General features: G+C 39.4%; 1 protein-coding gene across 3 annotated transcripts in view; it reads left to right on the top strand.

Annotated features, from left to right (window-relative positions):
- Positions 1-21,274, top strand: part of kcnab1a (potassium voltage-gated channel subfamily A regulatory beta subunit 1a) — a 132,579-nt gene that overhangs the window by 74,356 nt on the left and 36,949 nt on the right. The window lies entirely within an intron of this gene.

Raw genomic sequence — 21,274 nt, 5'->3', positions numbered from 1 at the left:
GCTCACATTTTTGCATGGGAGAAGAAGAGAAACAAAAGAAGCGAAAAGGTCAGCGGAACCCCAGTAGAGATTACAGTTTTATTGATGTCATTTTGCTTGTATAAGAGGATTTTGGGTTCATTAATGCCGAGCCAGCCTGCACGCTATTGTTCTCTTATATCACTTAGCAAGCGCTTTTTATCTAAAGCCTAATTTATCACGTTTGCTCCTTGAGAATTTCATAAAGATACAGTATGACAGAACGCCTGGCAAATACAAATACACCTGTACACTTAAACCCAACGCTGGGACATCAAATGATGAACCACATTTACTGCCTGTTTGTAATTAACCCTTACACCTGCAGCGGCAGGTGCAGTCAGACTGGGTACATATTTACACCTCAGCATAAAGATAATGTGGATATTAGTCTGAGTTTTCTTCTTGAAAATGATCAAGTAAAATTGCTGACAGTAGCCCATTATAGAAAGTAAAAAGCAGGACAAAGGTTAAAAAAAAATCAGTCCATGTGCAACAATAAGCAGACTCACACCTCAACTAGACTGAGATTACTTCGATGTGATCTCCCATGCAACCACTTACAAAGAGTATAATATCAGGTTTTAAATAGTTCCTGCACCTAGACAGGTGTTTATACAGATATCAGCAGCACAAGAGCTGCAATGCTTCCTTGCATTAGGTGTAATAAGAAGATAAACACCAAGTTGCTGAACATGTGATGTGATCCGATTACCATTGAAGTCGCTATGGAATAGATTTTTTTCTGTAAGTTGCTCAGTAACACCAGGAGTTCTTAATTTCTTTATATAATGCTCTGTTTTCTTCTCAACCTCTGTCCACATGTGATACCAAAAAAAGGACATTAGAGAAACTAAAGCTGAGACCATAAGATAAAGAAAGAAAGTCTGTCAAAGGGAAAAAGCCTAAAAAGAGTTCCAACAAGACAAAAAAACACTTACACACAGACATGGAAGGAGAGATTCTTTTAGGGTAACAAGGTGGAAACAGACTGCTGCAGTGAGGTGCACGGCTGAGTGAGCGCTGATGCTGTGTTGTGAATAATGCAGAATGAAGCAAGATTTTGTCAGTGTGGTCAGATTCTTCGTGAGCTAATTCACAGCTCGCATGCGAGGTTGATTGACAAACATAAACTTAGTATGTTCAAATAAAACTATTTTGTGACCAGATCCATAAGGTTTGGAAAATTTTACAAGGACAAAAAGTAATGTAAAAAGACTTGTCTCACATTTTGAATCCAGTTTGAAGCATTTAATCCGACTAATGTAAAGTATAAAGTCATCAAATGTTATGTCAAATGCAGGCCCCTTAATGACGCGCACTAAAATAAGACCTGGACATGTTTTCTTTTCTCTGTGTCTGGGGGTGGTATTATTCAGTAGTTCTTCAGATGGTTTAATTATGGCTGTGTCATAATCACTGTTGCAGGAATGCACATACAGTACCGGTTGCATAAGAGTCCAGGCCTGTCAGTCAGTCTAGTGTTGGTGGTTCCACGTGCTTGATTTGGAAAGTGCTTTGTTTGCGTCGCTAAATCTGCACATTTATTGTAAATCCAACTGTAGTTCAGCAAAGGTCATCTTGATACAATTCATTTCAGATTTGCTTTGTTTCATTAACCTTTATTTACTCTCGAATTGAACCAGAGAGCTGAAGACATTTGTTGATCCCTGGAGGGATTTAGCTTTCATGCAGCAGCGACTGAGGCTGAATTGAGCTGCTTTGGTTGGCAGTGAAGTCTAAATGTCACCTTGTACATTGTAACATGCGCTATTAGAGTGTTGTGAATGAATAACGAACACACAGCATACATCGACCCATGAAAACATGACAAATCGTCAAAAAAAAGTTCCCCCTGACTGCTTGTGTGCCTTTAAAAGTATCCTCACCAGACAAACACAATAAGCAAGCAAAGTAAACATACAGCTAACTCTATCAGTGCTGCCACAAAAATCCCATCATAGAAAAGAAAATACATTAGAGGAGTCTGAACTCTGCCACCCTGTCACCTTCTGCTCTTTGAAAGGCTGCACCTGCTTTTTCTTTCATGAAAACAAAACTCACCATCTCTCGGTAGACACCATTGATTCTTAAAGCCTTAATTATTTCTCTGAGTAGAAATTTGTATGTGATTATTAAAAATTCTCTAAACAATAAAGGTAGCTCACTGCATTTTTGTTACATTTGGAGTCTGTTAGGTGCACTGTAAATGATGCAGGGATAACAACCTTAAATTGGTGATAAATGATTAATAATATGCAGCATATAGACTCAGCAGGGCTTGACTGTCCCCTGGAAGAGCCAGTATATTATATTTTTTATGGTCCACAGCAGTTTTATGACATTTATTAAACTGTGCATTCTTACTGGCTGTGCACTTACAGTACAGTGTATGTGTGTGTGTGTCTGTGTGTGTGTGTGTGTGACCTTTTTAGTGGGAGTCAATGCTTCAGTGTGCACTCTTTATGTCTGTGTGCACATCTGTATCTGTAGCGTTGCTATGTGTGCACGCAGTCAAGTCTATAAAGCAGTAATTTAAAGAAAATCCATTGGAGCGTTTCTGGTCTGCTGTTCTGTAGGATTTATTGATCGTGTCCCACACACTGCAACTCCCCCAACATACACTTTGATGGCCAGAAAATGTGCTGCCTTCGACTTTTCTCCACATCACACGAGAAAATTTAATTCAATGTCCGCGCCCAGGTCTGTGAATGTGTTTGTGTCGGTACTATGTTCTGCTGGGAGTGGGTGTGTATGCTTGTAAAAATATGTTTGACTCACTAAGATCTGTCTGCTAATGTTCATGTGATCTTGACTGTGTGCTCATGCACCACGTTTTAATAAAGAGTGTTTGTATGTCTGTGTTTGTATGTATGTGTCCACAAGATTTTTTGTTACTGTGTGTGCATATAGTTGTATTGAGTTTCATTGTGTGTCAAAGTTGCTTCACTTTAGTTACAGCTTCACTCACGATGAAGGGTCCCTAAACGATACTGCAGCCCATCAGACTGGACACATTCTCCTTTAGTCTGACTGACACCTTGTTTGCACGTGCCAACTTCAGCATCAACAGTCTCGACGTCTGTTTGGGGAAAGAGAGTCTTAAACGAGGTTAAAAAAGGGCAAACACTGCTATTTATATTAGCTTTTCTGGTATAGTAGTCAAAGAGATCGAGATCTAATTATCCACATTCCATGTTTACCCCAAGATACAGCAATTATGTTTCATTCTTCATGGTAAATAGTTCTCTATGTCCTGGGTCACGCATATAAAGAAGCAGATATACTGTTATGGCAGACTCACATTAGACATTTGGAGCTATTCAGCTGAATTCTGGAGACTTTTAATTGGATTTGTTTGTGCAGGTTAGAGTAATAACGAAGCTGCATGATAAGCAACATCTGCTTCAAAATGTGAGCATGCAGCCGTGGTCTGTCATGAGTGAGGATATGAGCACGGCAACAAGAGGAAATGACCATTAAACATATGTTTTGTATGAGTATGTTGTATAAACCATATGTTTCTACAGCTAGAAGGAGACACCGTATGTTGGCATGTGATAGCAAGCAAGATGAACTGAAGGGAAAACAAAATCCCATGCTCATCGATTCATCACAGAGTAAATTTACAGGAATGAGTGCTGACAAGTCCAGCATGCTCTGCTAAAGCCACATATGTGCTATTTGCACAGGATTAGTATTACCTGGGGATCTCTGGTAATTTGTGAATTAGGCCATCAGGGCGTTTGTATTAAGCCTGTTGAAAGATATACTTACTGCACGCTGCTACGCATGTCATCCATCTCTGTATCCTCTGAAATTTCCCTCTTGTTGATCTGATTTTGATGTGATTCTGCGAATGGTCCATGAGCGTGTTGTGTATCGGCCTACTACTGCATTTGCACCTAAAATGCTGTCAGTAATTTCCACCACAGCCTCCATAATTCAACCAGGAAAGAGGTAAAAAAAAAAAAAAAAGGACACGAAACACAAAAAAACTACTAAAATCCCCCCCAATCACTGAGATGCAGATTCGCACAGGACTAGTATTATCACAGGACGTCGGTTTTTGGCGAAATATGGTAGGTAATTTGCAGTGGAATTTTTACTTTACAAATTGCAGACATGGCGCATTTGCACGGGATTAAGATCACAGACATCCTCTGCAATTATTACAAATCACCATTGGTCCCGAGGTAATACTAATCTCGTGCGAATAGGGCTATAGACTAAATGGACAGCTGTTAAAAGTCACACAACAGTTTAATACAACTGTGTCATTAGGTTCGGAATTGACAAATACATATGACACAGAAGAGAAGCATCACTTATATAGCACAAGATTTGACATCTAAATTAAATCTATGGATGGGGAGTTGCCAGAGTTTTACACGCTGCACTGCTTTATATGTGGGATAGCTCATGGTAAAACAAAAATCTTCTTCAGGGCAAACATACATAATGTTTGTATTAGGAATAAAAGCAAGAACATTTTATCTTCATGAGGATTTAGGTGACTGGACAAACATACTACTGTCTGGCAGAAACCACATACATATATCTACAGATATCTATAGAGTGTAATGCCTAGAAGAGCCAAGCATTGTTTGTAATAAAAACTGTGGAAGAAACTCCAAAATCTACGACCAATTTACATTTGGAAGCAGAGGCGTACATAGACAATGAAAACTCCACATAAAAAGGCCCCAGTCAACCAACAGCTGTCAGGCGATGTTGCTAACAAGGACCTCTGGAGTTGTTCTGTGGCGTCTTCCACTGCAGTGTTTGCACCAGATCTTTTGAATCCAGTGGACTGCAGCATAGGGCTTGGTAGGGGTTGTCATCAGTGCTCAGTTGTACTGGGCTCTGGGGAGTTTGGAGGTCCTATCAGCACCAAGGTTGTGTTCCTTAAGCCATTCTTGAGCAGTTTTGAAGTATGAAGCTCCTCAAAGAGAGCCGTTGCCATTGAAGGTGGGGAGTGTGCTTGATCTTGGACAGTGTTTAGGTAGACGATATGTGTCAGAGAAACATTGACAGCCCAAGGTTTCCAAACAGAACATGGCGTTTAAGTGTTATTCACTTCACCTGTCTCTAGTTTTAATGTTGTAGCTGGTTAGTATAAATGAATGTGGAGAGACTCAAACTGCATGTGTAGAATTACTAGTAAAATCTGACAAAACATACTGTTTATTTTTGTGACTTTGCCTTAGAATATGATTCAAAAGACTAGATGTAAGTTTTTTTTCCATAGAGGCTGTACTTACTGTGCTTGAGTCAGTGCTACAACACAATTGGTTGTATTTTTCCTGGTTCGACTTCATAAACCAGTCCTCCCATGGATTTCTACTCAGGATTCTTAAAGTGGTGAGTCTCTCCTTCTCTTGTGCTAACGCTGCACTACTATACCGCCATGAGTAACGATGCAGCCATCAAATGATGCAGGCACACATGCAGTTAGTATGACTGAAGCACAGTTCCATCAGATGCTGAATCCATATTTATGATTCTATGCTGGCACTAGTATTCAGTCATGGCCCCCTTATTTATTTCAGTAGTGCAGTGAATGTTCAAAACGTGCTGTTCGGACCAGAGAGACTGCAACTTAGAGGACGAGTGTATGATTGAAGTCATTGATCATAGTAAGAACGGGATGTGTCAGCAAACACACTGCTGATTTGGGTTTCTGGTGCTCTGTAGTCAAGAAACTCAACTCAATATTAGTCACTTGCTTTGACATAGCCACCATGTTAATAAAATGAATAGTGGGACAGCTGATAGTTTCTAAAGATAGCATCCAAACAATTTAAAATCAGGCAGTAAAATGTGTGTGTGCAGTTTAGCGCTCCCGGGTGACGACGCCCCACTGTGGACGTCATTAGAAACATGTGTGTATGAAAGTGTATCTGTTTTTAGATTTCTTAAGAACTGCAGCATCCAAATAACGTCACAGTTGCTTTCTTATGTCCTCAGCACTACACCTGCCAAGTGTGAAGCTGATCAGATGAACAGTTGTTGAGAAAAGACACTGAGTGAATCCACTGGTGAGATGCTGCACCTGTCAGATATTTATTGTGGTTTTCTTGACTGAAATCTGAAACAACCAGTCACACCCATTTTTTTTGTTTGCTTTCCAATTCAGACTGATAATAATTAAATCTTAGTTTGAAGGAAAAGATCAGCAGAAGACTTGGATACTCTCATTCACGTTTCTGTATTTTTTTATATTGCAGCCATTGCCCCACTTGACTGACGATTGTTTATTTGTTCAGCATGCATTAGTTTTCCTTCCCATTTTGTACACTCTGAATCCCTTTCACCACTGGCATCTTTTCATTCCTTGAGTGTATTTACTCAGTGCTCCATTAAAAGATTCCTTGTGGATTCTCCGGCACTATTCGTTCCGTGGTGTGTTTGAGGTCTTGCTTCTCTAATGTGACGACCATGACCCAGCACATGAAAGAAATGCTTATCTGTTAAATGAATAATTAATAGGAGGCCTGGGCTCATTGTCAGATAGTCATCGGATCAAGATAGTTTCCCCGCTATAGGCTGCATAAATTAGTACACTTTAATAGGAGGAAATGTCAGGTGGTTTGACTGTGTCTCTCGCTGTTATTCTCAGACTCACTGACTGTAATTCACACTGATCCCTCTGAAAATGGCCCAGCAGGAATGTTGCCTTTGCACCAAGTGATTCCTAATAGTCTTGTGATGTTTTATTATTCGTTCTATATACGGTATGCATTTAAATGCCACCGAAGCTCTTGATCAGTTTTCATTTGTGGATATTTTAGTGTAATAGACAGAAACTGTAAAGGTTTCTATTCCCATTTCCACTGAGGCTCCCAAGCTAATGAAAATTACTGCATGTATGGAAAAGTAGTATGAATTCTTGAATTAATTACTGCTAACCATATTAAAATTAAAACCAGCTCTGTTTTAATTTAATATTTTACACAGCATAGCATAGCCTACAACTTTTCCATACATGTTGTATGTTCCCAGATGTTATGTTTTCACGAGGTTGTGCTGTTAAATGCAAATTACTTTTCCAGTTCAGATTTACATGTATGTTTTCCTGCGTTTATTATGTCCAAACCTGGTTTTCATTTTCCAAAAGCAAATGGTTCAGTGAATGTGTGCAGAATTATTGTGTCATTTTGATCAAATATAATTAGTTTGTGATCACAGCTCAGTATAATTTCACAGCATCGTGACAGGAGAAGAAGCTGGAGTGACAAAAGCAACTTTGTGAATACGTGTGTGGCTTCATCTCTCTGTGCCTGTTTGTGTTTGAACATACCTCACTGTGCTGTGTGTGAATAGGTCTCGGTTTGTGCATGTCCAGGTATTAATCCCTTTATTGACTGAAGTCCTAATTAGTGTATTTAATGACCCATCAGGATTAACTGAACATGCTGCCAGTGGACAGAAGCATGAACAGCATCACAAAAGTCTCTTGTTACAGCCTAATAGCAGCCTTTTTGTGATCTATTCATTTTCAATGGTTTGTCTACAGCTTAATGTAATTTTATCTTAAATACCATTTTACACAATGCACCTTACTGAGAGAATATTCACTACAGTTCCTCACTTGCATGATCCCGACTTCTTCAGGGGTTTGAACCTACAATCTTCTGGTGACAAGGCTGCTAACAGTATCTCTGAGTTGGCTGCTGGCTCAGTTTGTCCCCATCCGTCCGTCCTTGGCCGCCTCTCCTCTCTGCAGCTCAGCATTAAGTCTCAACACAGAGGAATAGATGAACCCTGTGCTCCTCTTAACAACCACAGAGATGCTGTTCAGGTGGCATTAGCAGGCAGACATATTTTTGGACTTCAGACAGAAAGTTCTGCTGACTGTTATTTTGCAGCCGGTTCATCTGGCCCGCTTCCCTGTCTCTTCTAATTTGTAAATTTTAATCATGTGCAATGCAAACTCATCACTGTAAGTGGCTGAACTCCAGTCTGCCTGTATTAATGTGATGTCTTCACTCGCTGCTTGAGACTTAAGGTTTATCTGATTGCCTCTGGTAGGGGTGTATGTGTTTGAGTGGGTGTTTGAATAAAGATTTAGGTGTAAAGATGGAAATAGCCCTCTATGTCATCCTTTACATATTTTACTTTTTGTCACAGTGTGAAAGTTTATTTTGTCAGAAGCTTGTTAATTCCTCACTCATTTTGTTGCATGCAGGAGGACTTCAGGCAGAGAGACATGCTAATCCCTATTTAAAATGGATTAGTGTTTTTCTGAGTCCGATGTTGGTAAAATGTTGCAAGTGGCATCTTTATTTTTAATCCATTGTGAATCTGCTGTGGCTGTAATTTTTAAAATCCCGTAAAGTACAAAATCCACAAATCTCTTCAGCCAACAAATAACAGTTAAAGGCATCCTAATTTGGCACGACATGTAAAGTCATGTTACATCACGTCTTCCTCGCCATCCAGCAGATTGTCTGACCAGTTGTTCATGCAAGTGGGAGTGCAGATCAGCACATTTCCCATTCGGCCTGAGAGCTTTATCTTATACAAAAGAGTTACGTACATATACCACTGAAAAGCCACATTACAGGACTGAATCCAGGCACGTAGTGATATAAATCCTCAATTCAAAATACAAGGTCATGATGTCATTAACAGTGGATTACTCATATGAAATTTGCTGTGTCCACACATCCATTTGTCGCACATTTATAGTCACAAAGGCAGAGCATCACTAACCATACGGACATGCACTCATGCATAAATTGTCCTAAACTTTGTGTTTGGCCGCCTGTATTGTACATAAAGTATCTCTGTTATATTTATGTCATATGTGTGATGCTTATTGATCTTAGCTGAAAGCCAGAAACATTGATAAAATAAAATGACTTAATGATATTAGACAACTTTAAGATAACTTTTTCATCTTTGTGAGTACAGATATTAACAATATAATTCTTGTCCACGTTTGTGTTCCCAGAATGGATGATGTGACTCCACAGTAAATGGGCAAATGCATACATAAACACACACATAATGGTCAAAGGCTTGGGATATTGTGTACCCATTAGATAATCCAAATGAAAAAGATTACTGCATATATAAACAGTGTTATGAGTCCCTTCTGGTTGTCGCCGAAATCTGTGATGTTTTTAATTAACGCTGTATATATTTATTATATTAGTCTGTCACATATCGGTACATTTGCTGTGGTTGGAGACCAGAGGCTCATTGACACCATTTCTTCTGTAAACACATTTTTTGTGTTTGTGTTATGCAGTTGACCGCATTTTTACTACGATGAAAAACTGAAGGTCAGTTGGTCAGTTAGTCTGTCTTACTATCCCGGCATCCTCCCTTCATTTTTTCCTCGTATAATTGAGAAGCAAGACTAAGTCAAGTCAAACAGTACCTTTTAATGTAATCATGGTTATGGTGCGGATTCTCATAACAATTAACACAAGATTGCATCACAACTGTACAGCCTTCAAGCTGTGTGTGTGCGTGCATGTGTGTGGGTGCAGTTTTTGCTGAAGGACAATGTGGGATCTTCGAAGAAACTCATTTGGTATTTGTTTTGTTTTGCCTCCAGGCTCTGAGTCATCTAGGTCCACAGTTGAGGTTTGGGGAAATTAAACCAGAGCTATTTGTTCTTATGCGCTAAGAAGAATTCATTGATTTTTCTTCTTCTCTAATAAAGTATGCCAAATAATGTTGTAATGTTCTGAAACAGGGCCGTGTTGAGCATGTGTGAGTCCATGAAGCTTGGTCTACTGCTCTACTGGTGTTTTGAAATATTAAGAAGTTCAGAAAACATAATGAATTTTGGTTTTCTGACACTTTGTATTATTTCTAAGTTAACCCTACAGCTACACTCGACTCTAAGTATCATAACTTCCAGAGTTCCACAAGACTTCTGTAGTAAAAAAACTAAGACCAGCATAAAAAAATCCCTTGCAGAAAGTCATCAATTTTATTTTTGTCAGCATTCCGTCTAAAGTTTGTCCCCAGTCTGCACTTGAAATTGCTGCGGATCCTCACGACAATATCATAATCTTCTGCCAAATGTTCCCTGTGTATATTGTTTGCAGTCGCTTGAAATGTCTCCAATCTGCACCTCTGAAATTGAAGGAAAATTGATTTGTGTGTGTGTGTGTGTGTGTGTGTGTGTGTGTGTGTGTGTGTGTGTGTGTGTGTGTGTGTGTGTGTGTGTGTGTGTGTGTGTGTGTGTGTGTGTGTGTGTGTGTGTGTGTGTGTGTGTGTGTGTGTGTGTGTGTGTGTGTGTGTGTGTGTGTGTGTGTGTGTGTGTGTGAGTGTGAGAGAGAGGCAGGTGGGGCGGTGCTTTAAGATGATGGGTATCAACTTGGTTCAATAGTTGCAACAGAAAGCCAGGGGGAAAGTAATAGAACTGAATGACAGAATTACCTGACTGTCTGGTAAAAAAAAAAAAAAAGACTGTAGTGTTATAGATCTTGGTTTGTGCAAATTGCTTTCCTTTCTCAGATGCTCTGGGGTTACATCGCTGTGTAAGCCAGTCAGCCTCTGACTGTGGCTGAACAGGAAGGCCACTTGACAACAGATAGATCAGAGACTTCGGCAGCATGATTCAGGCCTGAAATGTGAGGATCTTTTGCCCACGCAGCCACTCTGAGTCACCGCAGGCGCACATAGGGTTGAGCCTGGTAGTGTCCTTCTGCAGCTATTAAACTGTGCCTGTTACATGTACGCACAATTTATGGTGTTTGCTGATGTATAAACACATATGTTATTATACTGGAATTGCCTTAAACGCTTTTGAAATCCACTCAGATTCTCATTCATGAATTCATGACAAAATGCTCCATGTACCATCATTACATGTGTGCAAATACAGCCTGTCTCTGTGAGCATGAAGCTAATTCTGGGTAACTAGCATTTTGCATATCAAACTCAATGCAGATTTGCCTCAGGAGAAAAATTGAGGGGTATGTGTGCATTTGTCATAATATAGAGACCACCAGGCCCGCAGTTCTGTTCTAACAGAGCTGAAAAGATGGCGGTGGCTACATAATGATTAATTATGGCTCCTTGTAGTGTGTTTTCACTGTATGATGAAAAAATGCAGCGCTGTAAGACTTCCCTTTCCTCGTGTCTAGGTTAGCTTCTGTAGAGTGCCATTAAGACAAGAAAATGCAAGCCTAATTTTTCTCTCTTTTGAAATTTCTGTCAAAGTTAATCTTTTAATATGCTACAGTAGGGTGTTGAGTTTGCTTAATAATAAGAGAATCAATTAAGATTTTTATGATTGTTGTAGTAAAAGTTGTACTTAATGTCTCAACACATGAGATTAATGTGTGCAGCAGTTACCTCATATGACAAAATGGGTGCAAATAAAGCAATACAATCACATTTTTGTATTATCCAGTGCCACATCATAAACACATACGTGCACACAGGCACCACCACAAATCTCTCCATGCTCTCAATTACTGCTCTCGTCACAGTATATGTTGCAGCTGCAACTGTGAAAGTGTCAAAAGTCTGATTGGCTGAAAGCGTGCTTCCTGCTGGTCCCATTGGCAGTGTTATCTCACCCGGCTTGCTAGGTGACAGCTTTTATATTACTCCTATACACAGGCTGCTGCATTGCTCTGCCTGGATGTAAGCTTTGAGAGCTCCCCCAATCACTCCTTCACCCCCATCCTCCATCCACTCAGTGTTCAGGCTTTGATAGGCATGAAATAGCCCCACTGCTGAGATTGCTGCTTAGTTCATGGAAGCAGTTTAGCTCGACACAGGTAGGCACATGCATGCAAGCAGATGCAAATGCATGTGTTGCTAAGCGCGCGTTCCCACATATACACAAATGTATTCATGTACTTATGTATGCACGCATGCTTGACTGCATAATTGCTTTCACACAACCACATGCAAGTACAGATTGCTTTCTCTTCAAGTGATTTTTCGAGAATGGTGTTTGTTTTTATGCAATTTTGGACAAGAAGTGAATGACTGCTAGCTGGAGCTGCAGTCTTTTTAAAGTTACAGTGCTCCAGATAACATGGAGAATCTGAGGGTCAGGAATTTTTTACCAGTGTTTTTTTTTTTGTCATTTTGCTGAGATGCAGCATGAAGAATAAATTTCCTTTCACTGTCCAGAAATCGTATTAAAGACCAAAACCAACAATGAATGAGTCCATTTGTCAGTACTTCCTGGCTCCTCTACCATGTGTGCAACACCCAAGCCAATTTGTTCAACTGAACAAGCTACAAATATATTCTTCCGCTTTTTAATTACGAAGGCCCAGTGCTTTTTAATTAAAGCAGTTGTGCACTATGGTGTTTAGTGAACTTTACTCAGAGGAGTATAGCGTGCATATGTTGGGAACTAATACTGGATTAAAACGCATTTGAGGGTCTTTCAACAGTCACAGTGAGACTGAATCAAATTGCTTGGATTCATCACAAATGAAGGAATATGTGACCCGATTATTGGTTTTGGATCAATTCACCATCAGTATAGTTGTTTTTCAGTGGATTTGTTGGCATGAAGAGAAATACAGAACGACTGAACTCTGATTGCTCTTCATATACATGACACTGTTGCTGTAGTAACATGAATGCTTTTTGTATCTGAAACAATCAATCAGTCACGATCATCACAATCATTTAAAGTGACATCATGTTACAGCCAGAATGTGTATGAAGCAAATAACCTGTCAACATGGTATTATTTCGTCTGTATTCCCTCTAAATGAAAAAGAAAGAAGTGATGTGTGTAACAGAATCAAGAAAAGGTCAAGGGAAGCAGGTGAAAGGCAGCTTTTCACTATACATCATTATCAACTTTAATCTCCTGCTATTTTCTCCCCCTTTTGCACTCTTTCTTTCCCTTTCTTTCATCCATCCATCTATCTGTCTCTCCATACATCCAGCAAACTTTTTTCATTTCCGGCCTTTCCTTCATCTTTTACACATTTCCGTGTGTTGGACATACTTGAGCTCATGAGACTTCACGGTTGCACCTAATTGGAGATTATAGAATAATCTGTTCTGTCAATTCATATTTAAGATATTAATAGTTAAAATATTAACATAGCTATATATCATACTTGCTTTTGCAATGTATTATTGATACACTGGTCCCAAATATTGATATTATTGATGCAGAGGCTCAAAACAGATTCCTTCACTAGTATGAAACGGACAAGGTGAAAGTTATCAACAGCGTGGACAGTGAAGGGAAAGCAAATCAGACAGTTAACTGAATTAAAACATTTTTAAGATGAATTATGAATAATTAAAATGAATATTATTCATTCATGAGCAATGAATAACAATGAAAATACACAATGACACCTCAATGCAGTGAATTAATACCCAATACTTCTATTGGCTTTTCTATGTGTTTTTTCTTCTTTAGTTACACAGACATTGTAATTTATCAAAAATGAATGCTATGGAATGGATCAGATATCACAGAAATGCTTTATGGCTACAGAATGAGTTACTCTGAGTCCCATCACTAGAATAAAGTGCCTCATACTTGATATCTCAGCAGCTCTGTTTTTCTTTTTACTTTTTTCAATCAATGCCATCCCTGTGTTAATTACCCAGCCAATTAAATATGGAGAGATAATTAGTCCACATAACATGAGAATTATCTGCAGATGGCCCTCTTTTCCTCTCAAGTGAAGTCATTAGTGCTGCAGCCTTTTTGCCCATCAAAGATGTTATGCACATATATGAGTACAATTTGCCATTACTAATAACAAATGTATATGTCATACAAGCATCACTCTGTTCCACTGCCTCTTTCTCTCTACGTCTCTGTCTTACAAGCTCTAACATGAGTTGGCCCAGTTACTCCTGGAAGTGATGCAAAGTCAGCATTTGTCAAGGAGTCTGTAGCAATCTGGGGTTGAAGATGATGTAGAGAGTGGGGAAAAAAAAAAGTCAGCACCAAGTGTTAGACAAAACAAGCTTTAATAAAACAGCGCTTGTTCCTTTGGCAAATCTGGCAACCTTTAAAGACCTTCAGAGTTTAGAAATGTGATTGAAAGTGATGGGTGCAGTCAGCACAAAGGATGCAGAGTCATAATGTTCAAAAGATGATGACACGCAAGAGGAAGGTGAAAGAACAGGGAGAGGATGGAAACGATGTTGGTTTGTGGTCAAGGACAAGTAGGATACACACAATGCTTGGCTACAATGTCACTAAATGCTTCTGAATGATTCATAAAGGTGCATGTTTTTATTGTTTTATTGTTTAAACTGATTTTCTTGAATGGCAATGCGCTTTTCAACAACAATGCATATGAATACTAAAAGTGGAAAGACACAGCCGCCAACTGCACATACATTTTACTTTAGTGTAAGAGAATGACATTTGTTTGACTAAAGGTGTTTTGCATGTAAAATGCCTCATCGTGTTTGATTACTTCATTCAGAAATACAAACAGACAAACATGGTAACAGAGAGATAAAGATTGAGATTATAAAAAAAGCAAAGGAAAATCAATTTACAGCGTGAACTGACATGAGGTTGTTATGAAGTGCAGAGAAAATTACACCTGTGATGCAGATGAATTTTTTGTGTCTTTGAGTCGAAACTCAAAAATTACGGACAGAGAATGAAAGAGAAGGTAACAGGTATCAACAAACGTTTAGGAACACACAAATCTTGTCAAACAACTCCAGAATAAAAATGAGTCTCCAATAAGTGATGCCATGGACAAATAGTGTGTGTTGTCAGAGTTTGGGATATTACTGTCACATTGTAACCTACTTTATTTGAAGCTCAGGTGGCCTTAGGCGTGCAACCGTGCATCTTCCTTGTCCTCTCCCTCAGTCTCTCTCTCTCTGTCATTCTTTTCCTTTATCACAGACCGTTTTACTCTCTGTGGACAAGTGTGTCAGACAATCTCCTGTGGCGTCTAACTGTTTTTCCATATCATAAACAGGCAATTTTCATTCCCTAAACGATTGCAAATGTGAAGCCAACCCCTCTGGAAGGCGTCCATGAAATAATTAAATCATTCACCTACATCTAATTACAAGTGCAGCCAAGCATCACATACTGCATTCTTAATTTATTTTGTATCAACTTTCATCAGAATAAGGAGGATTTATCAGGCATTTTTTCTTGGAGGTGACTACACACTAACACAATCGTACCACGTACAGCAAAGGGAGTATGACTGGGTTATCTTGTTTGACAGAAATATATACATTTTCCTGTTATTTCAGACCATTTGATTGGCAAAAACGACTGTTATGCTCAGTAAATGTAACCTGAAATTAGGTTTCATAGATTTTTTGGGCTCAAATCTACTTGGTGGGTGGCAGAAATTCATCCTGTTATTCTTTTAGGTTTTAAACTAGACCAAACTATTACTCCCACTAAGTGCTTTACAGGTGCTAGTGCATGTAAGCAAGGATACAAAGCAAAGAAATATATATTTGAATAAATATATAATCATAAAAACAAGGTGGGGGTAAGGAGGCAACAGTAAAATGCCATTAAGAAAAAAACGATCTTAAGATAAGTTTTAAAACTGTTATAAACTCTTATCCTTTCCATCCATCCAAGATTAATGAGCCCAGTGGTAATACTAAACATAAACAGTCTCGTAAAATGTCCTTAATCGACAAACATTTTAGTCGTTAGTCTTCTTACGAGATTAAAACCTGAGCAAAAAGGCTATTTGTCACCTCAGCACCTCGCACTAACGCCTTCTGCTGCATTTAAAGCATCCCCTCAATGCTTTCTGGCCAATTACACCCAGCTGTCTAGCTAATCTGGTTAAAAACGCAGACTCGAAGCATAACCTATGTTGTTTTTCTTTCCTCTTCATACAGCTCCCTTCGCTACTGTGGTGAGGGAGGTAATGGGCGAATCGGTGACAGATCTGTGGTGATGACTGTTGACATGCAGGAGAGACACAGAGACAGACAGAGGGAGAGAGAGTGTTTTGGCAGATGAAGAGGGAGGATAATATTGCCATAGTGCTGGGGGTATTAGAGAAAGTCATTACTGTCCATCATCAGGCAAATGAAGACATGTTTAAGCGGAGATGAATAGGCTCATTGATGGGGAAGGCTTGTTATGGTGGATCGGGAGCGGGGGTTCATATTTCAATAAATATTTGATGGGCGAGGATGGCTGCATTAGTGTGTGTGTGTGTGTGTGTGTGTGTGTGTGTGTGTGTGTGTGTGTGTGTGTGTGTGTGTGTGTTTAGTGGTGGGGGTTTGGATATTTATGTGTGCCAATTAGTTTTTGCATATCTATAAAGAGGCATTTGAAAAGGGTCTTAAATGAAGGAGACGATCACTTTCTCACTTCATCTCCCAAGTGAGGAAATCACATTTTCTACGTCTTTGAATCATTCTCTCTATCACATATATTATCCTCTTCACTGCCACTTATTCATCCATTTTGCAATCTAGCCCTCTGAAAGCTGAATGAGGGGCTGCATTGTGCAGGCACAGCAGTATATGGGCCAACCAGGCTGATCTGAACAAAGTTATTTGTTCCTCTATTACCTCAATCAGCATGGGACAACAAACAAACAAACAAACAAACAAACAAACAAACAAACAGACAGTGAGCAGAAGAAAGTATACCCAGCTGTAAGTCTGGTCTCCTAAAAGGTTGTTTTATCTTCACCTCTTCCTTTTATCGCACGATGAATTAATGCAAGTCTGCAGCTATGGAGACAAGTCAAATGTACACTCTGCATCAGAGACAGGAACCAGTCCTGTGATTCTTATTATGCTATATGTCCTCCTCATCTGACCACAGAATCTTCTCTCAATTCCTGGCCGTCCAGTTCTTGTGTGCTTGGGCCCAACGATGCCGGACTAACCTCTGTCTCATGGGTCAGGGGCTTCTTGACAGCCTTGGAGGACCTTAAAGCCATGATCTAAAAGTCGGTCATGTACAGTGTGGGTGGAACACTGGACACCAGTTTGGTTTGACCACTGCTGCTGAAGCTCCTGTGATGTCATTCAGTGGTTTTTCCTGCATATGCAGATCAGGATACAGTCATTTCTTGCTGAAGAAACCTTTAGATGCCCAGATCTTGGTCTGCCATCCAGGCTGTTGGTTGTCTGTATTTCTTCCTGGCTATCTGGTGGCAGCTGTACCCTCCCTGACTGAGAATCTGTATCTTCAGGTGTGTTTCCTGCATTAGGTTCCTTGTTTTAGCCATTTTTGTCTCTGAAGAACTTTCAAATGTGCTGGCTTTAGATAGACAGGAAGCACGACAACAAAAATTCTCTTAATAAAAAGCACGACCTTCATTAGTGGATCACTGGTACCAAAATGACCAAATACTCAAAATATCTTATGTATTTGTAACTAAGGAACTAATCAATTTTAAGTTTTTAATGGCGTTTTTAGGATTTGTTTAGTATTTTGGCTGTGACTACATGAAAAGAAATTGCACTTGAAGACCTAAGAGTGATTCTTAATGCAATATTTCACAAACGCATTGGGTGTCCGAAAACTTTTTTCCACCACTGTGTTATTTTGGGGCATTTGCCTGTGAACCCGGTTACTAGAGACTACTGATCAATGAAACTACAGGACATAACAAGCTGCTTAAGCAAAGGGCACTGCAGACTTTCCTGGAGAGTTGGTGAGGCCAGAATAACAGAAGTGAATCTCTACACTGCAGTGTTTTAGGGCTTTGTGCCAGAGGAATGAAAACTGCTCCATCACAGACAGAAACCCACATTGCTTCATTTGCAACACAAATGCTCTCAATGGACTGGTGGTTGCTTTATCACTCATTACAGTGTTTTTTCTTTGTTAGGGGATCTATCTGTGCTCCATTCTGGCTCCAGCCAAGCTTTTCTCTTTAGACCTGAAATAGAGTGCACCTGTATCATCATCATTCATGGCCAGGAAACAGCATCATCATCAGTAATCGCCAGCAGAGGCATCCACTGTCTGACTCAGCACCTCTAGTTTCCATGATCTAAATTCAAAAGACTGCCTTTACTTTAGTCCATAACTTTTGGACTTTAAAAAAAAAAAAAAATGTCTACATCGTCTAAGAGAGAGAAGCTACTTTACATAGCTTGTATTCATGCTTCTTTTAAACTGTTCAGGGTCACTGGGAGGACTTAAGCCTGGTGCTCTGAATATTTGGTAAAAGACAGCGAAGTGCTCTGGACAGGTTTGCCGTAAATTACAGCTGCAGCATAGTGTGGGTTAAACTCTCTAATTCCTGAAGACAGTTTACAGGAGTTTACGAATGGCAGGAGATTCTTTAAACAAACTCCACAACCCATGTGTGTTTCCTTGGAGGACACACCAACGAAACACAAATGCAAATAAGAGAAGAGCATGCAGTGCTTCAAAAAATAAAATCCAGAAACATGATGTAAATGAGTCATACATGCATGTGAAGTAATGCTTTAACCACATCCTTACATAATAATCTCTTGCTGCTGTTTTTTGTAGAGCAAAGTAACTCATGGTGCTTGTTCTTCAAGAACACCTTGTCCAAAATTATTGACTATCCTTTGTGGATGTGTTAAAGGCTGCAGATGATCTAATGCATCATCCAAAATTGATCTTTTTGAAGGTGGCTTGATTTTTATGCCCAATTAACGTTTCTGATATTGAGGCTACATCAGCAATGAATAACTTAAGTGGTTTTGACAGGTGAGCAAAAATGAAAGATTGCTGACAGCTGTGAATAGCGTACTGTTCAATCAATAAACAAGGCTAAGCCTGTAAACCTCATGTTTTATGGAGGGCATGCACGTATTCAATGCATACCTAAATAGATTTGATATGTGAGTTTCAGTAACTTTATAATAAAGTTAGCAAAGGTTTTAATGCAGAAAAAAAATTGCACATTTGCATTGTTTTATGTTTTATAGGATAAATTGCTTCAGTAGGACACATGAAAAGTGACAATACACCAACACAAATGGGTTTTCCATGAATTACTTTGGGGCTTTTTGTTAACAGAACAACATGTACTGTCCCGTGGGACAGAGACAAATAACTTGTCTGCATTTTAAATGTCCTCATAAAAATTCAATTTATTGCTTTCGCTGCTTGATAAGCTGTACATAACTGTGGCATAAGTAATTCTGTAATTCTATGCATTTTAAGCAGCACAGCATGACGCACAATGCTTTATTTTCTCTACTCACATCTTCTTCAAGGAGAAAACATGATAGGAATGATATTTGAATTCCAGATCATTTTTAAAGTATCTTCTTTAAATAAAGTTCCTTAGCAAGTACAAAAGTACCATTCTAACTTACTGTAAACTCCTCCCCTAGGGAAACTGTTCCAAATTTACCACCTCCAAGCGTATGAAATTGAGCAGCTGTTTTAGCTTTGCACCTGCTAAAAAACTCCAAAGTCTGTTATAAAACTGTGTATGTTTGTGAATGTGTGTGTGTGTGTGTGTGTGTGTGTGTGTGTGTGCAGTCATCAGTTCAGTGGATGCTGCCGGAGGAAGCTGCCATGACAGGACAATGAATGTTCCTCCAGGCTTGATTGGACGTGGCATGAATCCCCTACAGCGCAGCCTGGAACAGACAGGCTGGACAACCTCTGCTTTGAAACTGTAATCTGAGAGCGGAATTATGCCTTTCCTCTCGTCAAGTCCGGCAAAATCATTTTTAAAACACGTTCCAAAACAATGCATGTTGTCCAAAGAGCTATGCTGAATACTGAATATTAAAACTGGTTAAATCTGCACTAACTATGTTCAAATACTGAAAAGTGAAAGATGACATTCATTGAGTGACAAACCCACTATTTTGATTCAGTCTCACTGCTCTCATCAACTTTGTTTTCAGGTTCAGCTTTTGGCTGTTGAGTAATGCATTTGGCAGCTAAATACCAGATATTTCTCTCGGGAGTTTGAGAGCTAATAGGAGAGTGAATAATGGACTCGGGTTATTGGATTCAGTGACTAAAATGTTTGTCGATAGGGACATTTTACAAGACTTTGACAGGTCACTGGATGTTTATTGCCACCATTGGACTCAATTACCTAAATGTTCCTCTCAAATTTCACCAATTACACAGTTGAATATTAGATATGGGGACACAAACACACCTAGAAATGAAAGACAACGCTTCTGTGTTTCTAGATATTCAGGTGGGACACTTTGGTGAGGTGAAAATATGTCAATGTTATACTTGCAAATAGTTGTGCTGTCCCCAAGTGGTCACAAAAATAAGAACACAAATTTGAATGAAATATGAAATAATACTATTAATAATAATAAGCAGTTATTAGGCAGTTGTTGCAAAGCGGCAATTACTTGAGCCATTATACATCCTATAATCAGCACATCCATGATTTAGTGAGGTAATAAGGTTGCAAAGACAGAATGTGGATTTGTGCTGTAGAGGGATGGGCCTCCAAAGAAATGCATGGATGTAGAGAATATACATCAGTAGATGTGTGTGGTGTTAATGGCACAGCTAACGAGGCTTTTAGAAAGCTAATAAGATGTATTCAGTAGTAGTCGACACACACACACACACACACACACACACACACACACACACACACTTGCGCCTTTTATTGAACTTAAGGGATGCAAGTTAGATCTCTATGTGCAGTAAAGTTCCATATTTATCATTCTGTTTGCTCTTTACTGTGCTTATCTGCTTTTCATCGCGCTTCTCTCTCCATCAATCTGTTATTGATGAGCGTGTGATTTTTCTCCTCCCTCGCTGAGTGAACCGTAACAACAAAGGGCAGATAGCCGTTTCCATCAAGTGAGGCTTCCTTCCACATACGTGCACACACGTCTTCAGACATGATAGGAGGCTGATATGTCAGAGCACCTACCTGGAGGGCTGGGAAAGTGTAATTTCATTTCCTGTCATGGAGAAATCAGGCAGATAGACGTGCTGTCAAGCTGTCATGTGATTATCTGAGGCGAGGCTGCATCCGGTCTCTTGTACAAATGAAAGGCCTGTTTGTTATTCTCTTTTCTGCCGGACTCCTTGACGTCAGACTGCACACAGTTTCAGTTCAGTTTTCTCACTGGTGACGTTGTAAAAAATGTTTCCAATTTGAAAAAGCTACAAAGTCTGCATAATTAGGGAGGAGGATAGAATGAAAGCATAACTTTTTGCTTTACTTTTGGTTGTTACCTGCTGTTTGGTTGGGTTCAGGAACTAAAACTGTATGGTTCGCTTTAGTAAAATATCACACTATAGTTGACTCTTTCTTAGCAATATCTTCATGTTAGAGGCCTGTAAAGTCTAGGCACCAACATTACTTGGTGAGATTTAGGAAAAATG

The sequence above is a fragment of the Amphiprion ocellaris genome, chromosome 7 (assembly GCF_022539595.1).
Source record: "Amphiprion ocellaris isolate individual 3 ecotype Okinawa chromosome 7, ASM2253959v1, whole genome shotgun sequence".
In the NCBI taxonomy this organism is placed as follows: domain Eukaryota; kingdom Metazoa; phylum Chordata; class Actinopteri; family Pomacentridae; genus Amphiprion; species Amphiprion ocellaris.
The sequence above is the reverse complement of the archived record's forward strand: the minus strand, read 5'-3'. Positions and strand labels throughout refer to the sequence as shown.